The 14738-nt window shown below is 34.2% G+C and overlaps 1 long non-coding RNA gene across 2 annotated transcripts in view; it reads left to right on the top strand.

Annotated features, from left to right (window-relative positions):
* The first annotated feature begins 2259 nt into the window (after positions 1-2259).
* Positions 2260-14738, top strand: part of LOC148955626 (uncharacterized) — a 325352-nt gene continuing 312873 nt past the window's right edge. For both annotated transcript variants that reach the window (XR_016143727.1, XR_016143728.1), the window contains exon 1: positions 2260-2393. This is a non-coding gene — a long non-coding RNA (uncharacterized LOC148955626). The remainder of the gene's footprint in view (positions 2394-14738) is intronic.

Here is a 14738-nt window from a genome sequence, read left to right as displayed (position 1 = left end):
AAGGCAACTAACACCCCTTCCACGCCCATCATTTCACGAAACACATCCAATCAAAGTTTTGAGATAGTCATTTTGTTCAGCGTAGTTGATTTCTAGATAGAAATTATGTTTTTGAGGAGACACTCCCCCACAGCCCTCAGGGCAAAGGTTGTAAGTTTTACCCTGGAGGCATATAAGGTTTTTATAGAAAGAGTTGTCACAGAAACTTTAAAAAAGGCTACTTCGATTGGAAATTCAAAGGGCTAAGAAAAATAATACTGAAAAAATAATATAAATGAATGTGCATTGTCAGTTTAATATATATGCTGATACTTAGTAATCAAAATGTTAATATTATTTGATTTATTAAAGTTATAAAAGTTGAAACATTTATATTTTTTCATAAAGTTTAAAAAATGTCCTAGCTTTGGGAAGGCATAGGGGTTTTGAACCCAACTCATGTTAATTTCTGCTCGTTTTGAATTTGACTCGGTTATTTATAGTAATTTCCGTTCGTTTTGGGTTTCATTTATTTGTCGATGCTGATTTGTGGTAGTTTCACGCTTGGTAGATTCTTTGATTTTATTTTAGCTCATTTTTGGTTTAATTGATTTCTTTACTTTTCTTTGATAAACTTATTTTGTGGAAACAGTTTTTTTAATTAATCTATGATAAAATGAACTGAATGCAAAGCAGGATAAGAAAGCTAAAGCGTTTTAAATTTAGACACCCGTAATGAAACTCAACGTTCTTTAGACTTGGCATTCCAGCTGATGGGCTTAATATTTAACTAGTTCAAGCTTTTTTATGTATATTTAGGCAAGTCTTCTCGTTTCTTTTTAAAACCTCAAGGTTAAGTATTATGAGTTTTCGACACATTGTGCTTGATTTTCTGTTTCGATTATTTCTGAGAAAATTTATGAGGAAAACCAAAAAACATATTTTATTATCTGCTATCTACTAATTGAGAAATTTATGCTCCAGTTAAATTTTTTGAGCAAGCTAATCGAAAATTTCGTGGAAACTTCCGGTGAAATAAAGGCTTGTATGAAAGTTAGAGGTAATTAAAAACTAAGATTTGTGGTTCTATGACTGCCGGCAGGTAGGGCTAGGATACATCTATAATTCTATTGGTCTGGTTTACTCCAAAATATTTTTGAATTGACAATTTTACAATATGAATACGTCTGCGGAAACCAAATATAGACCTGAATCGAAAATGACGCTAAATTATAGGTGTTTTGAGTATTTTGGCTTCGGCAAGCTCTAGAGCACAAAATTTAGTATTAAACTGAACTTCAACTTAGATTACCAATATCATTGGATTCCAGAAACCTAGAAAAAAGAAAAGATAACGAACTTTATCATCCTATATTGGAAAGCTAGATGACGGTGACAAGGTTGACAAGCTGGGGAAATGTCAAAATTTTAATTCAAAAACTATCTTTTTAGGCAAATAATTGAGTCAACTTTTGACAATAATATTAAAATTTCCTTTGATTTTATCCAAGAAAAAACTGATGTCATCCCTTCTTATTCACACGATTTGCTCTCCTGATTCTAATAGAAATATCTCTAGTATAGTGAGCTCAGGAACCGAGGAGAAAATAGTAATTCGTCCCACCGTATATAGTATTCGTCCGTGGCGAAAAAGCTTGATACATGACATTTTTTGGTTAAAAAATCAATCTTTCTTCGGTGATTATTCCCTTATATGAAGAGGTCTGTACAGAATAATAACCAGGGAACCATTGTTTAACTTCTTCAATGTGAGCTTAGATTAAGATTAGACGTAAGTAAACAAATCTATTTATATTGCCGCCAATCTTGCAGTAAGAAAAAAAAGATTAAAGATTATCAATGCATAGGCATAAATACCAATATAAAAATCAAGAAAATATCTTTACATATTTTGAAATGGTCTTGTGGTCACATACTATAAAATAATTTTACTTTGCTCCGTGGGTTTAAGTTTTGCCACCAAAAATCCTACAAATTAAAGAATTAACTACTTAATCATTTCATTAGGTTATTTCACTGCCTGCCTGCTTTTAATTTAAGCTATTCTAGCATTTATATTTCTGATTTTTTCATTTTGTATTGCTTCTAGAGATAATATTCATAAGGAGATCCTTTTTTTTATAAACTCACATCCCTACCTCGACGTTTTGGAAATGGTTCTGCAGATCCACTGTTTTACTCTGAAAATCATGAAATAGGTAGCGTTGTAAAAAAAAGTACAACTTTTAACAAGAAATAGATACTATTTTGAACAAATCATCAAAATTAAATCAAAATGTTGTTCCTCGTTTTAACTGGTTTGTTTGCTGTATCCAATGCATTGTACTTTCATATTGCTGAGACTGAAAGAAAGTGTTTTATTGAGGAAATACCTGACGAAACGATGGTCATTGGTGAGTAAGCCTAGTTTTTATAGAATGGGAGTGTTAGGTTAGGCTAGAATTGCAACAGGCTCCTAATATTAGACATTATCATACATTGGACTCGATGTCAGAGTGGCCACGCCTAGTGATTTATCACTAGTTCCAGTGATGTCTTAAGTTGCCTAGTGATTTTTTTTTCTTGCTAGTGATTATAGTGATAGGCCTATTTGTTCTAAAACTAGGCCTATTGATTTTTCTCTCAAATCTTGTGATTTTTCACCTTATAGCATAGATTCATGATACAATCAAATGAATCATATAAGAAGTAATTAATAAAAAAAATGCAATATGGTTATTCACTATGGTTCCTAATAGGCTATATTCAAGATTAGCATTTATGCAAATATAGGGCCTACTGCCTTTGAAACTTCCAATTTCCCACCATACATTCATATCAGATTTAGACAGGTAAATCTCAGAGCGCTATCAGCAAGATGATATGCAAACTTAGGCTATTTAATCTGAAAATTGCAAAACATTTGCTCAGGTTGAATTTTTGTCTTCAAATTCATGAATTTTTAATCTCTATAATCTATCAGTTACAAATTAAATTTTCATTTTTCAAAACATTTGAAAGTGGAATTGATGCTATGATGCCAAATTAGTCGATAGACTTAGCAACAAATGTGTTAGGTTTACCAAATGCTTTATGAGCAGATCCAATTCCAAATCAGTAATCAAGACAAACTGTTACATCAACTAAAGTGTTTAGGTCCTACTGTTGCAGATTCTGGCTCTGTCTTATCAATTACTGGATTGTATGATTGCTTCTTGCAGACAATAGATCTGGAAGTAGAACCTTTGAACAGGGAATGGCAGCTAATTCCACATACAGAAGAACTAATTTGAGTTCATGTACAAAATAAAAGCAATCATGTTTAATTCTGGAACTTCCTTAGGAAGTGCAAGAATGATGCAGGTGATTTTATGTTCCCTGTTGTGATGTAAATGATGAAGTTCCTTATGGGACTTCCACATTCAAGCACATCAGCTGAGAGACAGTTCTCCTTGCTGAAGCTAATTAAATCACCTCTGAAAACAGACTGGAAGAAGAAACACTTTCTTAACTAATGCATGTAAATTGATATGTCAGAGATCCCTAAAAATTAAAAATTCCTCATGTTCTTTGCAGATTCTGCAAAAAAGTGGAAACAGGATGTACAAGACCAAAATGGGACAACATTTGTGAGAACCTGCCTTTATTGTTTCTTATTTTAGTTTATAGCCTATAATATTTTTAAATGAATGAATATATAATTAGAAACTATATTGTTTGATAGTGATGTAGATCCAGGTGAGGAGCCCAGGCTCTCTTATAGCTTAAGCAATAGAATGAACAATCATTACCAATAAACAAAAACGTATTGGGAGAAAAAGGTTTTCTCTGGATTTTTTTTATTAAAGAAGTAATATCAAAATTTTGGAAGGGTGGAACAAACTTTTTACATGAAGATATAAAAAGGTCATTTTCAAAATTGTTATTGGTGTCCCAGTAATTACACTAGCTCAACTAGAGTAAAAACAAAATAGTTGCTATGTTTTTGGAGAAAAAATTAGGGTTTTGAATTGACAAGAAAAAAAAGAAAAAGTAAATATTTTGATTATATCACTGATAACAAATTTTCAGTGATCAGGTTATAAGCCAAGGGTGCCAATTTGGGAAAATACTTGGAGGAAGCAAAAATTTTGTTCTATTCTCTGCATAAAGATGCAAAAAGACATTTTTCAAAGTTCCAAGGGTTTTTTTTGCTTGAGAAACAACAAAACATAAATCTAAAGTTATTTTTCCAGACCTAGGGGGGTAATTTTACCCCCTTACTATATCTGCACCTGTATAGAACATGGTAAAGAAACAAACTAATTTTTATTTACAATTATAAAGAGAATTATAATTCTAGTGATTTCTAGTCAATAATCTAGTGATTTATGAGCTGATCTAGTGATTTTTTTTTAAGAATCTGGTGATTTTTTTTGACACTCAATGGCAACCATACTCAATGTTCTCATATTGCCTGCATATAGCTCTAGGTTATATAGGGTAAGGCCACTTGTTTCAAGCTTGCACTCTAATTACAGGATTGTCTAAATGCTATCAGCTGTTTCTTGTCCTAAAAATTATTTTCCTCTTTGATTCTTCTATTTCTTCTGGATTCAATGGCATTAATATTACTTAGGCCTAGGCAATCAAAGGATGAGCAATGTTTGACTATTAAAGTCATTTGAATTAATTTTTTAAACCCATCATAAATACAGAAATTGATCAAAAAAAAACAACAGAAAAGAAAGGGAGAAAAAAAAACATACACTTAATGGTACAGACAAAGAAAACACACATACACATCAATCGAATTGACTAGAGTAGAGGTAGCCAAGGATGGCTGCTACCCTCCAACTTAGCACAATACTTGTCAAGCAACTAATTAACTGCAGAAAATGGATCAGTTACTGCATATCACCGGATCAGGTACGAATTACTGGTTCTCAATGGAACTTGCAGCAAAAACTTCAAATATCTGAAGAAAATTCTACGGATTTTAAATTTATCTTCTTTACACAGAAGTTTCCAAAATGGTGTTATATATAATATATGTGGCTGCATGACAGCATTGTAAATTCTAGCCAGTGAAAACCTATTAAGATTTCTCTTTGAAGAAATTGTGGCCCCATGCACAGTTCAAATTGTATGCTCTATACACAGTTTATATAATTAGCAGTATGATCATTCTCTATCTCACCTATTATAAAAACCCAGACCGGGGTGTGAGTGCTCTGGTGAACGTTTTTGCAGATATAAACATAAGTGAAGTCAGATCTTTTCATGGGTAGACAAGTCAGATTTCTCTTGGACGCGAAACTTGGCTTCAACATTGGAACACTAATTTTGAAGAAACTAATTTTAAATTAATTTATTCCAGTACATACATGAAAACCAGTAGTTAGTAGTTTAATGTTATTATTAGATGTTTTTAGGAATTAAAAATAGGTTTTGAAGTCTCAAGTTGGTTTCAAAGGCATTTTGAGAAAGTTTCTGCCAAAAAACGTGTTCCAGGGTAATTGGACTGCTGATGGCAGATCAAATGAGAGGAGCTGTTTGTATGTGCCAATATAAATATATATATATATATATATATATATATATATATATATATATATATATATATATATATATATATATATATATATATATATATATATATATACTATGAAAACTTTACAAAAAGAAAGTTTTTTTTAAAGAAAAGTAAAGGCCATATTAAACTTAAGATCAGTAGAAATAGAAGCCTACAATAATTCAAAGTCAAAACAACCAGAAATTATTATTAATTATTAAAACGTATTATTAATTATTAAAACGTATTATAAATTATTAAAATTATTATTAATTATTAAAAATTATTATTAATTATTAAAATTATTAAAACAACCAGAAATTATTATTATTATTAGTCACTTCCACTTTTCATATCTGTTTATTGATATTGGTTTGATTTTTATTGTCTGTAGTATTGAGGAGCTCATTAAGGAGATAATCAAACACAAATTTTAAAAAATTTTACGCCTTTGTTCAAAAAAAGAGATAATCAAATATTTAAACTACTTAAACTAAAATAATTATTTGCTAGTTTATTTTCCTTGATAGGTACGTCTCTCGATTTCCTGATTCTTAAATTTTACTTTGTAATATGCACGTGTGCACAAAAAAAAAATCTTATATACTGTTATCTTATAACATATTATGTTAAATCTTATAAGCCCCCCCCCCTAAAAAAATCCTGGATCCGCCCTTGAAACCATTACACCTACTCCACCAGTTATTAGAAGAAGAAAAAATTCTTTATTTTCACAAATTTCATCAACCCCCCCGCCCCCTTTTTTATAAAATCCTACATAGGCCAATCAGTTGAGTCCACTGTATGTAAATAATAGATTAAGTCATAATTTGTATATAGATTAATTCATACCTGTGAGATGGAACACTTGCAAACCACTTGGCTGGCTCACCAAGTTTTTTTCTGCTTTCACAATTATGAATAATGCACTTGGTAAACATTTCTCAGTGATTGATGAAAACAGACTAATCCGCTAATGCAGAAATAAGTGGGAGGAGCTTTTTGTTTGCACCAAGAACAAAGACCAGAAATGATCTGCGATAAGCTTACTATCTATAAACTGTGGCTCTATATGTGTGATGATTAGCAAACAGGTAGATGACAGTGTGTCTCTGATGAGCAGTCCCAAGTATACTAGTGACTTTACAGGCTCAATAGACAGGGATCCTAGTTGAATGTGAGGTAGAACAGATTGATACCAATTAAACAGCATTACTTCCAATTTTGATACATTAATACTAAGGCCAATATCACCATACTGAGATGACAGGATATTAAAATTACTTTCTAGGGAAGTTATTTGCCAAGAAAAATTCAAGATGTCATCCGCAAAACCAACTAAGGTCACATCTATTCCTCTTAGAATACAGCTTGTAGTGACTTTGGACTGCGCCTCGGAAATACTATTATTAAACAAATCTGGTGAAGAAATCGCACCCTGTTTTATACCTTTTTTTACAGGGATTTTCCTAGTGGGTTCTGCATTAGGAATGCATACACACACATTTAATTGGCGATACAGATCATAAAGAGGTCTAACAATAGCTGGCTCGACACCATTTTTCCTAATTCTAGCATTATCTGCACATGTATGCCCGAGTCAAAAGTGCAGCATACGTCGTTTTCACCAATAGCCAGCAATTCATTAGAAATGTATGCATCTAACAGAACATTTGCTACACAACATCAGGACATCATACAACATACAGAACATCAGGCAAATCGCAATCCAGTAATCAAATTTCAGGTACTGAAATCACCCAGGAACAAGGGAAGTGTAAGTACCCCCTCATCTTTTCCCTGCAATTTTTGGGTAACTGAAAACCAGCGGGTACAATACGGCGCTTGCGGGGGGTTCCTTCCCCTCTTCTGCTTGTTCCCAGTAGAAAATCAGCACCTTAATGATATAGGGGAAATTGCCGTTATAGATGACACCCCAGTCAACTTAAGAAAAAAGAAGGCGCTGGTGAGGATGTCCGAAGAGAAAGACCTATTCTAGGGATTGGAGGATATCACTCAATTTAACTTAACTATAAATTTGTATATTAAAGGGTACAAATCAATATGAAAACAACCTCAAAGTAGTGCAATAGCTTTATCCCATTAACAGCAAACAAGCAAACTCAGGCACATACACTCTTGAAATAACATAGATGGCTACTGATAACATAGATGGCTCCTGAAACATATGTTCTTTATACTCTAAGTAACAAACAACCTATTGTCATTTACTCTGTAAAGGCACTATAAAGTCAAACAAAAGACAATATTGTGTTTCCTTTAAACATGGAGAATCATATAAAGTTGTCTGTATGACTTTTTAAACATCAAATTATTATAGAGAACTATGAATAAAGTTATAAAGAAGACTTTTTGGTTTTCTTATTTAATATATGATCCACTAAAATGGCATACAGAAGAAATTATATTATCCCACTGATACATAGGCCTAGAGAAAGCAACAAAAAGTCATACAAATGGCTTTTTATAGCCTAGGCCTATGCAATTTCATATATAGAGCAGCCTAAATAAAGTCATACAGATGACTTTTTTATGTATCATTCTACTATAAGGTATTATGAATAAAGCCATACAGATACTTTTTATGCCTCCTGTTATTATAGAGCAAACATAAATAAAGTCATACAGATGGCTTTTTATACCTCATACTATTATAGAGCATGCATGAATAAAGTCCTACGTATGACTTTTTATGCCTTTCTTTTGATAGAACAAAACTTTCTTTTTCTAGAGCAAACTTTAATAAAGTCATACAGATGACTTTTTATACCTCCTGCTATTACATAGAGAAAACAATAAAAGTCATACAGATGGTGTTTTATAATCTAGGCCTACATGATTTCATTTATAGAGAAGCCTAAATAAAGTCATATGGATGACTTTTTAATATATCATTCTACTATAAAGCATTATGAATAAAGTCTTACAGATGACTTTTTATACCTCATACTATTATAGAGCAAACATGAATAAAGTCTTACAGATGACTTTGTATACCTCATAATATTACAGAGCAAACATGAATAGTCTTGCATATGACTTTTTGTTATTTTCTCTATTTATCAGTGGGGTAATATAATTTTTTCTGTATGACATTTTAGTGGATCATATATTAAATAAGAAAACCAAAAAGCCTTCTGTATAACTTTATTCATACTTCTTTATAATAATTTGATGTTTAAAAAGTCATACAGACAAGGGTGCCCACAGAAAATTTTTTCAGGGGGGCCAGATACCAGAATAGCAGAGATAAAATGAAATTCTCAAATTTGGAAAGCCTTTTCCATGGGAGGTATTTTCCAAGGGGGTAATTGCTGGGGGTCCCTGGCCACCAGACTGATCATGATACCTTTAGACTGATCATATTTAAAACAGTGAGTGGTACAAAAATGTGATTCTATGCCGGCATAGAAAAACCAAGAGTTTTACTTTAAAAAAAGAATGTTTACTATTTTACTCATATTTTTACTAATTACTATTAATTTTACTATTCAATTTAAGCCATTTATTTGTAATTTATTTAGAATTATTTTTTGACTAATTATGAATTATTTCTTGATTTATCAAAAGATCAATATTTTTAATTCACAAATTCTGGTATCTTGAGTAAATTCCCTTTCAGGTTTAAGGTAAAAGTTAAGTTTCATTACTATGATAGAAAAGCAAGCAACATTCCTAATAGGATAAGACCTTATAGGATAGCCAATGGAATAGACACAGGATGATCATTATAGACTTAAGCAAAATTAGAATCTTACCCCAATTTAAGCCATTTATTTGTAATTTATTTAGAATTATTTGTTGATTTATTAAAAGATCATATATTTAATTCACAAGTTCTGGTATAGGATAAGATAAGATATTTATTTCAAAAAGATCACTATCACAAGCCCACAAAGGGCCGAATTCGGACTTTGGAGTGGACAATATAAATGGTTGCACTAAAACTGGCAAAAATGAAACAACAACAACGAAATAGAAAAATCATTATGAACAACCATTTAACAGTCAATAATTAAAACTGTAAAAAGTCAGTTAAAAAGATAAAAACTGGTCAAACTAAACTTACACAAATACGAATCGGAAAAAGAATTAGAACGGACATAAAAAAAAGGAAGGGGGGGGGAATAAGGAAAGATCCACAGAAAAAAAAGAGCAAGACATAACTGCATATAAATTAAAAGGGACACTAAGAAAGTATCAATAATCCAACTACAGTAAGTCAATAAAAGAGTTAAAAAATAAAAACTGGTCAAGAAGGGGGGGGGGGACAAAAAGAGGGAAAAAAAGAAACTATTGGGACATTTTATTCATTTTTCCTGGAATAAAGGGGGCAAAAGTTCTTTCGTATCTCCAAGTAACGCAGTGAATGGGGGACAAAACAGGGCTGGGATCAGAAACAGCTCGAGGCGGCCGTAATCTGGATGGGGAGTGACGTTTGGGAAAAATACTTGCCGTCCGAGGGTTTGTTATGGCATTTTTTGCAAAACGGAGGCACAAATTATTTCGTCTTCTCTCGAGGGTCTCTAGGTTTGAAATATTTAACAAATGCAAATATGGTATCATGCCCTCTTTTGGACATTTTCAATTTTTTGTGTTGCTTCATTAGAGAGGCCAGGGTGCCACACAGGACAAGCGTACTCTAATATGGGACGCACAAAAGAAATGTATACTTGTAGTAAATGTGATTCGGAGCAACTGAATTTATTTAAAAGTTTAAGGAGGGAAAGCGAGGAGTTTGCTTGTCGTAGGATATTATTTATATGGGCATCCAATTTCAAATTGGAAGAAATTGTAACGCCAAGGAGTTTAAGAGATGTGACAGAGGTTTCAGGAGGAATAGGAGCAAGAAAAAGAGAGGGGATTTAAGGAAACTTACTGAGACTATTGCGGATTTAGAAGGGTTAACTGTCATGTCAAGGGAAGAGGCCTCACAGGCAATATCTTGGTGTATGCCCATTGGGTTGCTAAAGATGTTTTTATGACATATCTCTAAAACTGTCAAGTCATTGACAAATTTCCATCTATTGTCATAAAGGGTTGAAAGGCTGTTAATCATAAGAGAAAAAAGCAGAGGGCCTAGAATATTCCCCTGAGGAATGCTATTAAATATGGGGAGATGATCTGAGAAACAATTTAGATATTTAACTGCTTGAGATCTATTAGATAGAAAAGAGGCAAGGAGCTTAACAAGGAAAGTTTCAATGTAGAATTCATTTATAAGTTTATCTATGAGTAAATTGAGGTTAATCAAATCAAAAGCTTTTTGAAGATCAATAGAAATTAGATTAAGCCAAGTGTTAGGTTTTTCAACTAATTTACCCATGGAATCAACAAGATGGATCAGGTAATGAGAGGTTGACGCGGATTTAAGATTACCAAACTGTCTAAGATCAATGAGGGGGAGGACTTTCATCTTAAGCCAGTCTGCGAGAAAACTTTCATACAATTTTGAAAAAATCGAGGTGAGGGTAATAGGACGAATGCCATCAAACCCAGGCTTTCCATTTTTCTTTTTGATTGGGGTAATAAAGCCTTGTTTCCAATATTGAGGGAAATGTCCAGATTCGGTAATTTCATTGAACAGGGTGGATAGGGGTTTTGAGAGGTAATCACTGAAAGCTTTAATCAGAGGAACAGGAATATCTAAAGGGCAAATGCTTGATCGTTTTAGTTTTTCAATTTTTTTACAACATCAAGTGGAGAAATATGTGGGAGTGAAAAAGGAACAGGAATATCTGAAAATTCATAAGATAGTGGTGGGAGACTGTGGACAATAGAAGCCAGAAACTTATTCAGGTTATTAGCTGTGGTCTTTGGAGGTTCATTTATATTAAAATTTAGTTATTCTTGACTCTTGGTGGTAAGTTTTTTAATTTCAGAGTACCAGTTCTTTGGTTTATCATGGCACAAGTATTTAATTTTATTTTTATAATAGGATCGGGCAGCTTTTCTAATTTGACTTTTTAATTCCTTTCTTAACTTATTTGCTTCAGCTACATTACCCCTCTTAAATAAGCCTATTTTCGTGCGGATTGATATTTGTATGTGATTATTTATGTAAGGTTTATCACTGGAGCACTTTCTGATTTTTTTTCTGGGAAACATAATGAGTAGGAATCAATTAATTTTTTGTGAAAAATCAAAATTTTGTCATCAAGGTTATTAGAATTATAAAGGTCTGACCAACTTTCCTTGGTCAGCCATGATCCAAAAGAAAAAAGTCCTGTGTCACTGAGGGGACACAATAAAGGAATGTTCAATGGCTGAGGAAGGAGAAAAAAGAAGACAGTAGTGGTAACTGCCCCCTAGTGGTGGCAGTGCTTGCGGGGAGTTGTAATACTTACTCATGTTTGAACAAATAACATCCAGAGAGGTGTTACCTTTTGTTGTACATATTTTAACCAGTTGTTTAACATTAAGAGAGGTGCAGATAGAGTCTATCCTCAGGTCATTCGCATCGCCAAGTAAGCAAATACCAGCGTTCGGATACTTTGATAACACAAAGTCAGCACTTATAAGAAATTGTTGGATAAATTTGCGTTTCTGGTCAATACTTTGGTTAGGGGAATGATAAAAGACGGCGGTTACAATTAAATCGAAAGGGCGGGGAAGTACTTTCGGTCGAAGGCTCAGCCATAGAATTTCATCATAATCTGATAAGTTGGGGATGGGGATGAGTTTAGGTTGGAGGTTATCTCGGACAAAAAATAATATACCACCCCCTTTTTTCCCGAGAGGGTGATCGGGAGGGCGAAGTTTTATAAACTGAGTATAATTGCTGATTTTTAGGAAATCTGGGTTCTGGGACTGAACCTCTGTCACAGCAATAATATTAATTTTATGAATTTCAGAGATACCCTCGAGTTCGGTAATTTTGTCAAAATTTAGGCTCTCAGCATTGGTCAGTAGGAAAGTTGGAAATTTAAACCGATTTGGGTATTGGGATTTTTTCAATTCGGGAGGGAGTTATTTGGGGTTGTAGTTTATGAGTAGTGTGTTGTGGGTAAGGGGTGTGGTTTTGGGGCATTATTAAAAGGCAGGACTGGACGGGGCTTGAGAGAAAAGGATGACAGCGAACAAATTATGGGAATATTATTAAGTTGGAATGGAACTACGGTGGAATTCGTCTTACTATTTGAAGTTTTAGAAACTCTGCATGGATGTGTTACCTGTGGATCGTTCTGCCTGCTTACTCTTAAACCAGAGTCATACTGGTAGGGTAGCCAGGGGGGATAAAGTGCCAGGGAAGGGAGAAAGGTTTCCTGGTGATCTGGGAATAAGTCAAATTGGGAGTGATCTTTATATGGGGGTTGGGGGGGCAAGATGATGCTGAGGGAGGGAAGTGCGGTGGGGGTGTCTGAGAGGGGAGGGGTTGGGTTTGTTTCGGTAAATAACGGGTGGAGTCCAGAACCGGGCGGTAACTTCTTGGACGCACGGAGAAGAACGGAGTCGAAAGGAAGTGGATTATTGGGCGGAAAATGAGTGAGGGGGGGTTTGGGGATGGTCCGAATTGAGTACCGTGATTGGGGGGGTGGGCCTGACGTGGCAGGCGTACGTACTGGGGGCGGGGGATTGTTTCGAGGGATGGGTTCCTGAGGCATACTGCGCTGTATCGGGTATGCAGGGGGATAAGACTGAAAGTCGAATGGAACACGAACTAGTGGAGGGGGGGGGTCGTGAATACTTTCGGCGTCGCCCTAAAAAACGTTGGGTTACCTTGTTACCTTGACTGGTAACAGCTGGGACTGCCCAAGTTTGTGCACTTGTTTTTTTTTTGCAGCTCGATTTATTTAGTAAAAAGGAAGGGGGGACATAAATATGCAGGTTATCACACCCAAAACAACGCCCACTTGATGCTAACTTACATAATGGAACATGGTCAAAATTACACTTTGTTTTCATACACTTGCCAGTGAGGTAAAAACGACATAAGTGCAATAACGAGCACTTCTTTTGGTCGCACTTGTTATAAAAAAATTGAGAACAAACTCTTGAACTAGCTTCATTTTGTTTTTTGAAGTTACGGGTAATATATCCATGATTATAGGGGCACTTTGAACCTAATTTACAATTTCCTTGCTTAAAAAACTTGCAGGGTCTCTAGTTTTAGAAATATTTGACAAATGCAAATATGGTATCTTGCCCTCTTCTAAAAATAATTCTTAGAGCTCTCTTTTGGACATTTTAAATTTTTTGTGTTGCTTCGTCTGAGAGGCCAGGGTGCCACACAGGACAAGAAAGCATGCTCTAATATGGGACGCACAAAGAAATGTATGCTTGTAGTAAATGTGATTGAGGGCAACTAAATTTATTTAAAAGTTTAAGGAGGGAAAGAAACTGAGGAGTTTGCTTGTTGTAGGATATTATTTATATGGGCATCCCATTTCAAGTTGGAAGAAATTGTAACACCAACGGAGTTTAAGAGATGTGACAGAGGTTTCAGGAGGAATAGGAGCAAGAAAAAGGGGAGGAGTTTAAGGGAAACTTACTGAGGGCTGTACTTGCGGATTTAGAAAGGGTTAACTGTCATGTCAAGGGGAAGAGGCCTCACGGGCAATATCTTGGAGTATGCTAATTGGGTTGCTAAAAATGTTTTTATGACATATCACCTAAAATTGTCAAGTCATCAGCCAAATTTCTACCTATTATCATAAAGTGTTGATAGGGTGTTAATCATAAAGAAGAGAAAGGAGGAGGGCCCTAGAATAGTCCCCTGAGGAATGCCATCAAATATGGGGAGATGATCTGAGAAACAATTTAGATATTTAACTGCTTGAGATCTATAAGAGAGAAAAGAGGCAGCAGGCTTAACAAGGACAGTTTCAATGTGGAATTCATTTATGAGGTTTATCTATGAGTAAATTGTTGGTTAATCAAATCGAAAGCTTTTTGGAAGATCAATAGAAATCCAGATTAAGCCAAGTGCTAGGTTTTTATGTAATTTACCCATGGTATCAACAAGATGGATCAGGTAATGAAAGGTTGACGTGGATTTGAGATTTACCAAACTGTCTAAGATCAATGAGGGGGAGGACTTTCATCTTAAGCCAGTCTGCGAGAAAACTTTCATACAATTTTGAAAAAAATTGAGGTGAGGAGCAATAGGACGAATGTCATCAAAAGCCAGGCTTCCCATTTATTTTCTTTTTGATAGGGGTAATAAAGCCTATGTTTCCAATAT

This window comes from Artemia sp. Qi Xiang Cuo, chromosome 2 (genome assembly GCF_049724085.1).
Source record: "Artemia sp. Qi Xiang Cuo chromosome 2, ASM4972408v1, whole genome shotgun sequence".
NCBI lineage: Eukaryota > Metazoa > Arthropoda > Branchiopoda > Anostraca > Artemiidae > Artemia > Artemia sp. Qi Xiang Cuo.
Note: the sequence above shows the minus strand (reverse complement) of the source record. Positions and strands in the feature narration are given on the sequence as shown.